Raw genomic sequence first — 15,365 nt, forward strand, 5'->3', positions numbered from 1 at the left:
AAAACACGCTCCTCCGATGACGAGAACGGAGGGAAATCCGGTTCTCCACTCGGATGGCGAGGTCGATGAGCCCATCCAGGCTCGAGGGTAATTCAAGGGAATAAATCTCATCCTTGATGTGCTCGGCCAGACCGTGGAGAAAGTGATCCCAAAGAGCCTTGTCGTTCCAGCCACAGGACGCCGCGAGCGTACGAAACTCGATCGAGTAACTGGAAACAGAACCCTCTCTCTGCCGTAGCAGCGCCAGGGCTCGTGCCGCCTCAGTTCCTTGAACCGAGCGATCAAACACCTTGCGCAGCTCCCCCGAGAAACTCTCAAAGGAGGAACAGCAGCTCCGCTCGTTATCCCACATGGCCGTTCCCCATTCTCTCGCTTGCCCCACCAAGAGCGTGATGGTGAAAGCTACCTTAGACCGCTCCGTGGGAAAACAGGACGGCTGCAGCGAGAAAATCAGAGAGCATTGGGACAAAAGGAGCGACATGTGTTAGGCTCACCCGAGTAAGGGGCAGGAGGATTGAGCCGTGGTTCAGCGCGACGGTTACTCGTTCCATCGGGATCAGGAGGAGGGGTTGCCGTAGGAGCAGCGGGAGGGCTGGTGTGCATCTGATCCAACCGTTCAACCAGCTGGTTGAGCTGGAGAGAGATCTCAGAGTAAACGCGGCAGGAAGCCGCGATCTCCTCCTGATGACGACCCAGAAGAAAGCCCTGCTGCATAAGGGCTCGGCGCAAATCATCCTCCTCTGCTGTGTCCATAATGTGTTTAGTAGATTCTGTGACGGTGCGGGGAGAACAGAGGACTCAAAGGCAGAGGATAGATTCGAGCACAAGGTTTATTACCAAAGGTGAACAAAACAAATAAAACTGTAACAAAACTCAGCGAGCAAGTCTCTGAGGTAATCCAGCTACGGTCGGCAGTGAGATGCGGACCCAACGAGCGGATCACTGCCCAAGACCCAGCGCTCGCACAGGGCCAACCACTAAAGAGTGGAGTGAGGCAGAGAGTGGCAGTCCTTCTCTCTATGCGTCCTCGGGTGCAAACAGACAGACGTGAGTGTACACCAAAACACAGAACACAAAACAATCTACTAACAACAGGAGCTAGTCAGAAGAGAAATATAAAGGAAAGGGTAATGAGCAACAGGTGGAATAGAAGCAGCTCGTGACATGCGCAGCCCCACCGCCAGATCAGCGCTGATTGCACCTGTCACGAGCCGCTGAAAAGGACATGATCACACAGACAGCAGAGGGAGCCAGGGAGGCACCCTGGCCCGTGACAATTAGCATATATATTACCGTATTGACCCGCATATAAGACAATGTTTTTTTTTTTCTTGGAAATACTGAAAATACGCGGTCGTCTTATATTCAGTTTCTAGACTTTGACATATCAATAATACACCCACAACAATACGCGTAAAACGAGTGTGCCATGAAATATGTAATGTACTGGGCGTTGTAAAGATCGCGAGTGAAAACAAAAGAAAAAGAAAAGCTTACAACGGCATGAGTCTCGACTGTCATGTTAGCCTGATGGGACCAAACTTCCTCAGTAAGTGATTTTAAAAAGTAAGACAGTACCCAGATTTGAAGACTGCAATAAGATTTCACTTCTACTGCTAATAAAATTTTGGTAGGCTACTATGAGATGGATAAATGAACATGGATAAATGTTATATAAGTCAGATGGGCTTTTTATTTTTTAAATGTAATTGTTGGCACATTTTACCAGTATTTACGACGGCGTTTTAGTGCCAATTTTATAAATAAAAAAATAAAAAATCTAAGATTACGAGATTAAAGTCGTAATATTTCTAGTATAAAGTCGAAATATTACGAGAATAAAGTCGAAATGTTTCGAGAATTAAAATTGTAGAAATTAAAGTTATAATATTTTGAGAGTATAGCCTATATTGCGTATGCAAATATCCTGCATTGAGAGCAGCGGGAGAAGTTGCCAGGCCACCGGAATTGATCTGAATATTGTTGCATCCGAGCAGCCGCATCATCTTACTGGGATGTCAATTTTAAGGACTCGTGGAAACAGCTTAATATCAAGAATATGATATTTATTAACAGACTGAACAGGAACAACTGTTTATCTTAACATCAGCTCACACACTCAATCGACATTCCTTTGGGGGGCGCTGTAGCTCTCTTATTTAACCCTTTTTTAATAAAATACAAATATATGTGGGATTATTAGCAGAAATCATATCATGTGTCATACTCGCGGGGACAGTATGCTTGGAAATTATATTTCATGTCTTCCATTGCATTCGTTATTTGTAGTGCGCCAGCCACCCAATAGCAATTAAGCTTTGTGCTTTTAGTGCTTTTAATATAAAAAAGTCTCAGCTTTCAAAATCTGTTTTATAACGAAACACAAATTATGTGTCTTACAATAATGTGATTTTCAAGCTCTTTAATGTGGCGTGACAGGTCGCTGTATTTATGTGAATCAGTTTATTAAATTATTGTAAAAAATTCCACCACCTGCTCCACAAAAATATCTGTGGCGTCCAAACTTTCATTCCTCACATGTAGTCGGTCTAATTAAACAGCAATAAAACGTTCTAAAGGTTGAAGTGGACTCAAATTTGTTAACATACTTTATATTGTTGTCTTTTCTGCTGTAAACGTTAAAGGGGTCATATAATGCCATTTTTGTACAAGCTAATATGATTCTTTAGGGTCTAAATTGAAAGTTTGTAATATACTTTAATTAAAAATTCTCATTAGTATTGTAAGAAAACACTCATTTTACCTGCTCAAAAACAGCTCTGTTTTCAGCACACCGTTTTAGTGCGTGTGTTTTTAAATGCTAATGAGCTTTGCTCGCCCCGCCCCTCTGTTCTGTGGGGCATTTTTGACACTACACACGTGGAGTGTTGCCTTGACAACAGTTGAGGGTATATTTTGAAGAATGGCAGCGGGAGTCTCTGAGGATACTGTGCAACCGTAACGTTTTGTTCATTATAAACGTGGGATTATTCATTATATTGAGAACGTCGTAAATAGAAAACATGCATGTACCCTGAATGTAAACATTAGCCACATACATCGTGAAGCGTGCTAGCGATTTGCAAAGATTAATATAAAGATTAATATAAAGGTTAATTAAACGTTACACTCACTTCTTCTGGAGGTTCAGCAGGAACACGAATAGTTGGTACCGATTCTTTTTTCAGGAGCAGCTTCTTAGCAAAACCAGCTTTATACTGACCTTCATTTATAAAGCAGTCTGGTGAAAAATGATTCGCACAAACATGACGTTGCTCGTGGGGAATATTCCCTTCAAAAGCAAAACTCAGCCACTGTGTCTTCAGCGGTTCAGACTTAGGAACATCAAAATGACTGCTGTGTACATTATTGCAACAGAACACCACAATCGCTTAGACGCCATTCTGCTCATAGACAGCTCCAGCGTATATCAACAATGACGCGCGGACTATGATTGACAGCTCGCTCACGAGCAAGGGCGGGTCTGTGTTGAAACACTGCTGTCAATCAATCATCGTGGGAGGGGCGTCCGACCGTGTGACGTCACACGGTCGAACGGCTTGATTTGAGACAGGGTAAAACAAATAAGGAGATTAAAAAAAAAAACACTGGATGGATTTTTATCATTTTATGATGGTTGTGTACAGGCACTGCTAACACACATTTCAGTACAATCAACTTGTAAAAGTGCATGTACCATTATATGACCCCTTTAAGTGACTATTCACAAACTGTTTTATTCATGGTATAGGCCTACTGTAAATGAGGAAATAATTTTTAACGTCTTCCATTCATTATTTGTAGCGCGCCAGCCAACCAGTAGTCGCAACAATTTTGTGCTTTGTTGCTTTTACACACAGCTCAGCTTTCAAATTCTGCCAGTTTTATAACGAAATACAAATTATAAATGTGTTTTTGCTCTTTATTTCAAGCTTACAGCAAGATATAAATTTAAGGAACAGTTTAGCCTAATTTATAATGAAAATAATGTCTCGTCGTTCGTTATTGTAATCGGAAAGATGACTGACTCAGATGCCGCTTGACAAACACATTATTGCAATAAAGCCTACATATTGTTTGTATTTCGCTATAAAACTGACAGATTTTGAAAACTGAGATTTGGAATATCTCCCGGTGCTCCAATTCCGGTCCATCTGCATGAGCAAAAGGCTAGAATAGCCTATATCAAAATATTATAACTATATAATATTTATTCTCAAATCATTTCGACTTTATTCTCGTAGTGTTTCGAATTTATTCTCGTAGTTTCGACTTTATTCTCGTAATATTTCGACTTTATTCTCGTAATATTTCGACTTTATTCTCGTAATATTTCGACTTTATTCTCGTAATATTTCGACTTTATTCTCGTAATATTTCGACTTTATTCTCGTAATATTTCGACTTTATTCTCGTAATATTTCGACTTTATTCTCGTAATATTTCGACTTTATTCTCGTAATATTTCGACTTTATTCTCGTAGTTTCCATATTTTTTTTTTTCTCAGTAAAACACAAATTTTGGTTTTCAAAAAGTCTTTTTCCAAAAGGTTCATCTGGAAAAAGGGGGGTCGTCTTATATTCAGATCAATACGGTATTAACATATGGCTGTTTATTACTACTTATAAAGCACATATTCTATGTGAAAATATTCTGCATTCGTAATCCTACCTAATACCTAAATTTATTAACTTCCTTACTAAAGTTTACTGAGGCAAAAGTCGTAGTCTAATGGTTTGTTAATGGCGAGAATCGACCGTTCGCAAAGAGCTTGATTGACAGGTGATAGGACCAATAAGGCCTACGACCAATAACAGCTACGGCCGGAAACTAACAATCAATAAAATTTTCTACCTATTAGATTGGGCCCTACAGTACCATTTCTAGGCATAGGCGAGCTATGGCACTAAATTTTAGCAGGGTTGTGATAAAGAGTGGCACGGTCACCCTGAAATATGACTGCCGCCCCCACTGGATCCCCAACATCATTGGGCTACAGTACTGTCAATCTGACGATGCCTGTATGCCATTGGATCAGAGCGCTGTCATTTGCTGCCTGATTGTTGCTTGCAAAGTTTGCATTTTGAGCGCTCAACAAAGCCATTAGATTAATGGGCTCTGTCAGTGATTTGGCAAGGTAATGCTTTTTTTCTTTTTTCTGCCATGCAATAATGCTAAGTTCAAAGGCCAATTTAAAATATTGGTACAGTAAATAAAGTGCTCAAAATCAGTATTTTGTTTAGGCAGTATTTGTGGCAGTTGATAAATCATGTTGCGAGATTTGTCCAAAAGGTGTGCTTTTTTGCGGCAGTGCACTGTTTACGGATCTGCGTGTCATGTAATATTCCCAAATAAACTTTAACAGCCAATTAAAAAATATTGGTATAGTAAAATTCGGTAATTCATGAGATCAATACATCCTTTATTAAACCGCTTTGTCGAGTTTAATGCATCCTTATGGAGGTGTCGAAATGCTGAATCAATTCATTCACTTCTAACAGCACTTAATGTGAGCAGCGTCATACACATAGAGGTGCAGAACTTCACGTTATTTAAAGGGGAAGTTCACATGTTAATGAGTAGCAAAGGATTAAGTAGCTGCATTGATTACTTTTATGTCACTGATCAGACTTTTATATGTATTTTGGGGTAACAAAGTTTTATAGGTTCGACTGAAATAATAATGCAATAACTGACACTTTATATCAATGTTTCAAGCAACAACAACAAAACTATTTAACAAAAACAGATAAAGTCAAAAAGTAGCCATTGATAATATCTAAACATGTATCCAAATCCAAATGTAATAAAATTAATTTATGTGTGATTTATGTGCAATGCCTTAGCTACTAGGGATTGTTACATAGGGCTATACAGGCATCTAGTGGCAACACAATGATATTACAGATAAGTAATATCTAAAAATATTTTGTGCAAATTGTGCAAAATGTTTATCTTAACAGTCAATTTACAAATAATGCATTCAGATTTGTGGAACTCACTATGCACTGAATCTCCACAAATTAGTGTCGTTACTATGACAACCGATTTGAATGTGACAAGAAACTGGTGTCTGAAAAGAATATATATATATATATATATATATATATATATATATATATATATATATATATATATATATATATATATATATATTAGGGGTGACCCCGAATAGTCGACTATTCGATGCTTCGATTCGAGGAGCCTGATTCGACTCCCAATCTCACAGTCGAATATTCGCTGGGTGTTATGATCATACCATTTTGGCTATATGGGGGTGCTCAATGTCTGATTTGACATAGAACTACCGGTTTTCTCCAAATAAGTTAATATATAGCCTATTATGATAATGCTGTAAATAAGAATCTGAAAAGAAAAAAGCTTTAAATACATATTTTAACGTGCCTGAATAAATCTAACCACCCATATAGATTTAAGTTTCACTTTCCATAATCCGTGACCGACAGAGGAGCATCTCGGCAGTAAGGATTTAAAACTTTAACAAGACTCAAACTGACGCAGAGTGAAAGACTGGATTTTTTTTCCCGATCAGGTAGGATACAAGTGATTTCAAAACATTTCAGCCCGTTTATATATATCGTGTATATATTATTTATCTCGTATAAGATGCATTTGGTTGAGTCGCTGCAGTAAAGCGCTTTATTGAACAGTGCTTTAGTGCGCAGCGCGAGCAGGACAAACATCTATGCAGAATAGTAATAACTATGACTGGGACTGTCATATACCCATAACATTATAATGAGAACACTATTATAATAAAACGCTGTGAATTTTTAGAGTTTAGTTTCCGTGTCTCTGCACGTTGTTGCGTCAAGAACGCGTCCACAAAAGGAGTTCAGAGCCGCGCAGCCACTTCATGCATCGGGGCGTTTTGTGCATATAGCCTATAAGTTGTTATATTAACGTTATGTTGTATAAATAATAAAGTGTATTTTATATGAGATAAATGAGTTAAATCCCATTGATTAAAAACCTTCTATCAAATGATTAATTCTACTGGTCATTCAGCGCGCACAGCTCAAAACAGAAATGCATATTTATACATAACGTTATAATGAGAGCACTATTGTAAAAAATGTTGTGAATTCTTAGGGTTTCGCTGACGTTTAATGTTAACTATATTTTAATCAAAACATAAAACATTATTCACTCCATCTGTATCTGCGAGGCGTCCATTACACATTTTCCCTGTGTGTTAAAGTCAGTATTTATGACTGTCTAATGTCTGACTTGACTCTTGGTAATGTATTTTGCCCCGCCCCTAAACATATGATTCGACTATCAGTCGACTGTCAGCAAGATTCGAAAATTCCGATTCGACTATAAAAATCCTTAGTCGGGGACACCCCTAATAAAATATATATATATATATATAATTTGGGGGGCGCCAATAGGGATTTCGCCTAGGGCGTCAAATTGGGTAGAAACGGCCCTGGGGCCCTATCATACACTCGGCGCAAGGCGTTGTTTAAATAGCAAATGCATTTGCGCCCATTTGTGCGCCCATGGGCTTGCTGTAGACCAACTCAACTCAACTCAAACCTGGACTAAAGTCAATGGTGCAATATTTTTTTGTGATTTAAAGAGCGCGTTAGTAGAAAATGCGCCTCTGGGTCATACATGTCATAATGGATAGTCATTGCGTGTATCAGAATTAGTCTACGCATTTGCTCGCGCATGAGCAGATCCGTTTGCTCTCTGGAGACGTGTTCAGTCTGTGCGCCTTAAAATTCCGCTGCTTAAATAGCGAATCCGCCATGGCTCAAGCGCAACTGGCTCTTAAAGGGAATGGGAGATGAGACTCTGATTGGTTTATTGCACTTTACGCCCAAAAAACACCCATTACTCATTAAGAGAATAGGGACAACCGGTTTAGACCATGCGCCGGTCGCACTGACCGTTTTCCCGTCAAACTAGCAAAAGTGGATTCGGACACGCCCTGAGTGCACTTGCGCCGTGCGCTTTAGACCATGCGCTTAGATCATTAAAATATGGCCAATTGTGTTTTATTAATGTCTTCCTAACCCTAAACAATAATTCAAAAACAGTATTTATTGCAGAGTGTGACAAAAATGACGCTATATTGATGTGTGCACGCACAGGAGTTGCAGCTGTATCCAACCACAAATCAGACTAGTAGATTAACTTCGGTGGACTTAAACTTGAAAAATAGTGTGTTCCGCAGTTGAAATAAAATAAGTTCTGATGTTCATTCATGTTCATTTCGGGCTTTAAGTAAATATGAAATGACGTTCGGTGCATGTGCCGCTTTAACTGAGGCAATACAGTGATCTGTCATTAAAGAGCCACAAAATGGTATTTATTGTTTGAATTTATTTAAAAATGACCTTGTTACATACCAGAAGTAACCTGCTCTGTCTTGTTGTCAGTGTCCTCTTTGCTCTGTGATGTATTTTTCACTGCGTGAGAACATGATGTGTAATGTGAGAGCGACATTGCTTGTCGGAGATGGCAACAGTAACTACGGAGGGCGGGTCTTTGCGATTAGTCAATTAGCCTTTTTCATAAAAATTGGAAATGTCATCAGCGCAGGGTAAAGTTAGTTCCGTTACAGGTCTGTGCCTATTATATCATTATGCCCTTTTTTCAAATAATGCTTCTTGCCTTTTCTCTTTTGTCTGTTTTCCAAGTTGTTATAATCTATAAAGAAATAACATTTTACTTGTTTGTCACTCATATGCCACTCAGACCGCTGACTCGTGAGATAATACGCTTAACATAGCACCAAATGGTTTCTATTCTCCATCTCCGACATCCTTTTTTATAAGTATTGATCTCTGGTACATTTGAGAGTATTATCTCAATTTACTCTCTCGAATCACCACATCATGATAAATTACTTAAAAATGATAACATTTATGTCCAGATGCACATTTTATTCCAAGAATGCATTAAACATGCATTAAGTCCGGTTGAAGCATATTAAACTCAACACAACAACGTAATCTGATACAACAGGAATAAAGTCATGAATCCGAGTCATCTCTTGTTTAATTTGTATTTACATTTAGTCATTTTGCAGACGCTTTTATCCAAAGCGACTTACAATTTGGGGAACACATGAAGCGATTCATCTTGAAGAGGCAATCCAACAAAGGAAGTGCTTGTAACACCAAGTCTCAGGCATTGTTTAAATAAGTACAAGCTAGCAAGGGAAGGAATAAATAAGGAGAAAGAGTTTTTTTTATTTTGTGTAGGTTGAAGTCAAGTAGTGTCGATGTATTTCCCAGGATGTATTTCCCAGGGCACATTATACAACCTACATTTAAGCCATCACGGTAATAATGCAAAGGAGAGCAAGTAGAAAATATAATATTACTTTAAGGCATTTGCCTTGCCTTTAATAATAAAAATAATAGCAAAAAAAGAAATTACGTGGAGAGTCATAATGCACAGTCTGCAACAAACAGACGGAATGGCAAAACTAACTGAATTATTTAGAATTAAACAAACTTGTATTTGATGACCCGAGCTGATGCAAAAAGTTAATTGCTTTGTAGAGTAAATTACCGGCAGTTCAAGCATTTTCATAACCTCTAATTTGCATAAAAAGACTTTGTTTCTCGAATTCATTCTTGTTAAGTACTGCCGCAGTTGTTACCAGAAAAAAACTTTTATCCTGCAAGTGCCAATCCGGAAGCCAGAAACACAGAAGCGTGATAAAGGCTAGTTGGAGCTTAAAATAAAGTGTGACTGACTTACTTTTGTGTGGTTTCTTGCAAAATACTGTTATGACCTCAGATACTTGTACCATAATAAGGTTTGCGTCATGTAACCAGCTCAATACGGCCTTTCTGGTGTAATAAATCACGAGTCATGAAAAAAGCTAAAGCAGCATGTTTGCTTCAGCAAATTTGTATTTACTTCAGATTTGTCAATTTAACCATTGTAGATTAAAAACATTTAATGCAATAACTACAATACAGTCAGAGTCTAGTTAAATGCACCAGTATAAAAAAGAGTGACGTTGAGATTTTGTGTTTATTAAAACAGTTAAATGAAAAATTAGACTTTTGATTGATGTAACCCTGCTAAAACAAACCAAAACTTAACCCAGGCTATGGTGGTTAGCTGATCTCCCAGCCTAGCCTGGCTGGCTGGGTTGGCCTACTTTGATGGTTTTAATGGGGCTTTGGTTGGTCAGGTTTGGAGATCATATAGACCAGATTAAACAAGGCCAACCACATGAAACCACAGGTGTAGCTTGACATTTGAGATTGGACTTGGAATGCATAGATGGGCGAAAAAAAGTATGAGGTTGTCATTCAGATACATCACATGCACTATGTCAATTTTTGCAGGACTAAACGTTGAAAATAATTTGCCATGAACAGATTTGTCAACACAATCTCATAGGCTTTTATTAAGCAAATGAAACAGTGAATTACTCACCCACCTCTTTAAAACAAACATCTGATGGCCATGATTCAAGTTAAACGCACAATGGCAGGCACACTAATACGTTATATTTAATAAATCATACTGAAAATAGATGGATAAGTGGTTTTAATTGTAAAATCTATGTTTAGGTTTTGTTCTGTGTAAAATGAATAACATTTGGATGGTCCTTCTGACATACAGTGGGGCAAAAATGTATTTAGTCAGCCACCAATTGTGCAAGTTCTCCCACATAAAAAGATGAGAGAGACCTGTAATTTTCATCATAGGTATACCTCAACTATGAGAGACAAAATGAGAAAAAAAAAAAAATCCAGAAAATCACATTGTAGATTTAAAAAAAAAAATTTGCAAATTATGGTGGAAAATAAGTATTTGGTCAATATAACCAAATATCACTAGGTCCCCCCGTGTGGTTCTGGGATTTTTGCTCACAGTTCTTGTGATCATTTTGACCCCACGGGGTGAGATCTTGCGTGGAGCCCCAGATCGAGGGAGATTATCAGTGGTCTTGTATGTCTTCCATTTTCTAATAATTGCTCCCACAGTTGATTTCTTCACACCAAGCTGCTTACCTATTGCAGATTCAGTCTTCCCAGCCTGGTGCAGGTCTACAATTGTGTTTCTGGTGTCCTTTGACAGCTCTTTGGTCTTGGCCATGGTGGAGTTTGGAGTTGGACTGTTTGAGGTTGTGGACAGGTGTCTTTTATACTGATAACGAGTTCAAACAGATGTCATTAATACAGGTAACGAGTGGAGGACAGAGGAGCCTCTTAAAGAAGAAGTTACAGGTCTGTGAGAGCCAGAAATCTTGCTTGTTTGTAGGTGACCAAATACTTATTTTACTGAGGAATTTACCAATTAATTCTTTAAAAATCCTACAATGTGATTTTCTGGATTTCTTTCCCTCATTTTGTCTCTCATAGTTGAGGTATACCTATGATGAAAATTACAGGCCTCTCTCATCTTTTTAAGTGGGAGAACTTGCACAATTGGTGGCTGACTAAATAGTTTTTTGCCCCACTGTAAATGTAGAAGCAGGAGTTATCAAGCACAGCATTGGCATTTTCATCTGACTTTCTTTTTTTTTTTTTTTTTTTTTTTGGTTAGAACCAGATTTCTTTTCTGCATTTGGTGTTAGCTGTAATTAATTTACAAAACAACAACTGTAAATTGAAATTTGTATTAAAATAACTACATTTTATGCACATTTACATTTGTAGAAATATTTCCCCAAGCTTGATACATGAAACTAGTCTAATATCAAACTGACCAGTTACCACTTAATGAAAAATGACCAATTGCAAAAACATAGTAATCACTATCATGTTCACAATGTTGAATCAAAATCAAAATGATTTATATAGTGAATACTGAATATTTCACCCAGTCCTAACCCTTGTCCTCACCCCCCTAACCCTTGTGCGACCTTGTGGACATTTTTGTCTTTTTCATTTTTTATTATTATTATTATTATTTTGTTTTTTTGCCTGTGTTAATGCCAACTGCATACATTTTGGCACAGGTGTGTATTTTTATTGCAATTTTAATATTTGACCCTCATTTCCTTTAACAAATCTATTTTACACTAGGTACAAAAAAAGAGTTCCTCTCAGGACCTTAAGGACAAAAATATCCTCATTGAAACCCATTAAAACTGCAATTTTTAATCCCAGGGCCATTTAACTATAAAATGACGCAGTCTTCATTCATTCTGTTGGCAAGGCTTCAAAATTATTATTATTATTTTTAATTTAACAGATGGTGCCATTTTCTCAGGTTTGGCCTATAAAGCAAATACTCACATTGTTCCTGTTTTCTGCTTTTGCTGTATTATAGAGCCAGTTGGATAAATTATGCAGCTATAATTGTGTGGGTGTGTTGGTATGGATGTCAGAGTGTGGTTTATATGTGTGTCCTAAAAAAATATGTGTGTGTTTGTGTGTGTGCACCTGTAATGTTTGAGAGAGAGAAATTACACTGTTCTGCAAATCACAAATCCCACTGCTGTGTTTGCCAGTGGAGCTTTGCTGGAATCTAATGGGAAAAGTTTGGTATGGCACCCAAACAAAATCTTACTAAAAGCTCATTTTTGACATATCAACCTCAAATTTGGAACACAACTCGTTTAGATGTATGGCTTTGGTTTTCTAGAAATCTTTGCGTTCAACATGTTTTATAAAATCTAAATTTTATATTACAAAAAATGCTCATAAATCATTTTCATAAACTTGAACTAATTTTTTTTTTTACAACTTTTTTAACTTCACCAATAATCTGCCAGGGGTCTTCTTTAAAATTAGATCAAAGTTAAGTCTGTACTCCCAAGCTTCAGATTTCTATGGCAGTTTTTGGACATGGATATTTTTGTTCTCTATGAACCTCTATGAACCTTTTTTTTTTTTTCATTGACGCACAAGGGTCAAGAGTTAAGAGTGCCATGCAATTTTGTTAATTCAAAATGCATTGGACACCTCAATATTAAATACCCATCAGGGTTCTTCACAGAGACAAAGTATTAGGTAACACTTCATTTTGATAGTCCACTGTAGACATTCTACTAACAGTAAGTAACTTTGCAACTACATGTCAACTAGCAGTCACTAGATTATTAGTAGACTGTGTGTTTAATATCTTCTAACACTTTATTTTGATGGGTCCACAACATACAACATACTGACTATGAGAAACTTTGCAAGTATATGTCAACTTATTCTACTAACCCTAAACCTACCCTAACAGTCTACTCTGAGAGTTAGTAGACATGTAGTTGCAAATTAATGATAATTAGTTGACATGCAGTTGCAAAGTTACTTACAGTTAGTATAATGTCTAAAGTGGACTATCAAAATAAAGTGTAACCCAATATAATTATTGAAGAACTGGAGTCAGGGCTCCTCCTCAAGTGTTTTCAGCCAATAATGCAAAGCAGGCTCTTTCTCCTGTGCTGCAGAGGTAAAGGTGATGGTGTCGTATCAGTGCTTCCTAAATGTGTGCAGATCTTTTCTGGTTCAACCTCCTGCCTGTAGCTGATCTGAATTCCTGCTTTCCTTATCATACGAGCAAAATAAAGGCAAACTCCAAACCCAGGTAAGTCATTCAGCCACAGAAGAAAAAGGTATAACTTTATGAGGATTTCACTTTTTTCGCCCTATCCTTATCTTGTTGAGAGTCTTAAAGCTGGGAGAGTAGGATCCAAGCACAGTCCAACCCATGCAGTATTTTAAAATATACATCTTGCTACATTACATATGCATGTTATTGGATGCTTAAAGTGTAAATTTAAAATGCTGCATGTAACTCAAGTAATTGTACTTTTATGATAGCAGTAAGCCTAAGCCTAACCCTAACTGTAATGGAGCATTTATTAGGGTGTACGTGTAATATAACAGCTACTTGTGTGTTTCTCTCCTACCTTTCATCAGTTAACATTTAGTTTGTGCTTTTGTTTTTCTTTATTATCTTTTTTAATGTTGCGATTTTACAGAATATATAGTCATTAGTCCTTAGTTTAGTCATATCAAAGCAATAACTAAATCAGCATATTATCATCTCAAAAACGTTGCAAGAATTAGATGTTTTGTTTCCAGTCAAGACTTGACTTGGTTCATGCCTTTATCACCAGCGGGGTGGACTATTGTAATGGTCTCCTCACCGGCCTTCCCAAGAAGACCATTATACAGCTGCAGCTCATCCAGAATGCTGCTGCCAGGATTCTGACTAGAACCAGAACATCTGAGGTTAATGTTTTTATTAGCATATTTGCGGTGTCAGTGTCACTGATTGGATGAATGCAGCATGTGATGTGTTTACATAACGGCTTTAGCTGTAATGAATCCGGTCCGTGGTTTTCCATCCAGTTGCCACCAGAGGTCACTCTTCCATTATACTGACTCTCACACCACACAGACTATTACACATCACCCTGGACTACATTTCCCATGTTCCATTGCACCTACTGGATCCACCTGCAACCAATCACACTCTCACCTGAAAGCTATTTCACACACTATATAACACCCACTCAGATCCTGCTCAAGTCGCCGAGAATTGTAAGCACATATCGCTACCCTAGCTGATAGCTACTTTACGGAGCCTGTCTTAGTTTTAATGATCATAGTCTTGCCTTGCCTGTTTCAGATTGTGTTTTGCCCCTGCCTGGATTCTTGCTGTGTACCTGGATTATCTCTCTTTGTCTTGCCCTGTTGGATACTGTTCGCCGATCGACGACCCACGCTTGTCCTAGAATACTCTTTGTCTTGCTTCATTTATGTCTGTTTGCTGTGTATCGACCCTTGCTCGTTTCTGACCATGTCTATGAATAAAGCCCTGCAGATGGATCCGCACGTCTCATGTTCTGATCATTCCGTAACATTAGCATTGTGCATCCACATTATATACAGTATATTGCCAACTATTTAATCATGTTCTCTTCTTCACTTCAATTCACATATTTTCCATCACCTTTTGACATTTTCCCCCTCAAACACTGAAAAGACTGTTTATACAGTATTTCTGTAACTGTCGAAAGCATGTGAATATGAGACAGGTGATTGGATGTCTGTTGCTAAGCGTCTAGCCGCTGTCCGCTGTAACATTGTTACACAGATATGTGTCACACTGTTTGCACACCAAAGCAGGGCTAACACTGCATAAACAACGATATCCCAGGGTTAAGCGCAGTGTGAAAAGCCCTTGTGAATGTGTTTATTTAGTGTACAAAAGGTAATTGACAAATATAGTTTGATTGGAAATCAATGTTAAAACCAAACCTTGTCTCATGCTTCTCTCACTTTCATTCATCCTCCTTGCTCTTGCTCTCACTTTTTTCAGCATTATAAATGCATGTAGCTGCAGGTGCATCACAAAGAGTGATTGTCAGCCTTCTATTACAGACTTTGTGCTGTCCTGCACATAACACACT

At 38.1% G+C, this 15,365-nt stretch overlaps 1 long non-coding RNA gene across 1 annotated transcript; it reads left to right on the top strand.

Annotated features, from left to right (window-relative positions):
* Nucleotides 1-6,462: 6,462 nt before the first annotated feature.
* Nucleotides 6,463-14,773, top strand: LOC131553202 (uncharacterized). Its single transcript, XR_009274126.1, has 4 exons — nt 6,463-6,554; nt 13,441-13,531; nt 14,067-14,181; nt 14,582-14,773. It is a non-coding gene; the product is annotated as an uncharacterized LOC131553202 (long non-coding RNA).
* The last annotated feature ends 592 nt before the right edge of the window (nt 14,774-15,365 follow it).

The sequence above is a fragment of the Onychostoma macrolepis genome, chromosome 14 (genome assembly GCF_012432095.1).
Source record: "Onychostoma macrolepis isolate SWU-2019 chromosome 14, ASM1243209v1, whole genome shotgun sequence".
Lineage (NCBI taxonomy): Eukaryota > Metazoa > Chordata > Actinopteri > Cypriniformes > Cyprinidae > Onychostoma > Onychostoma macrolepis.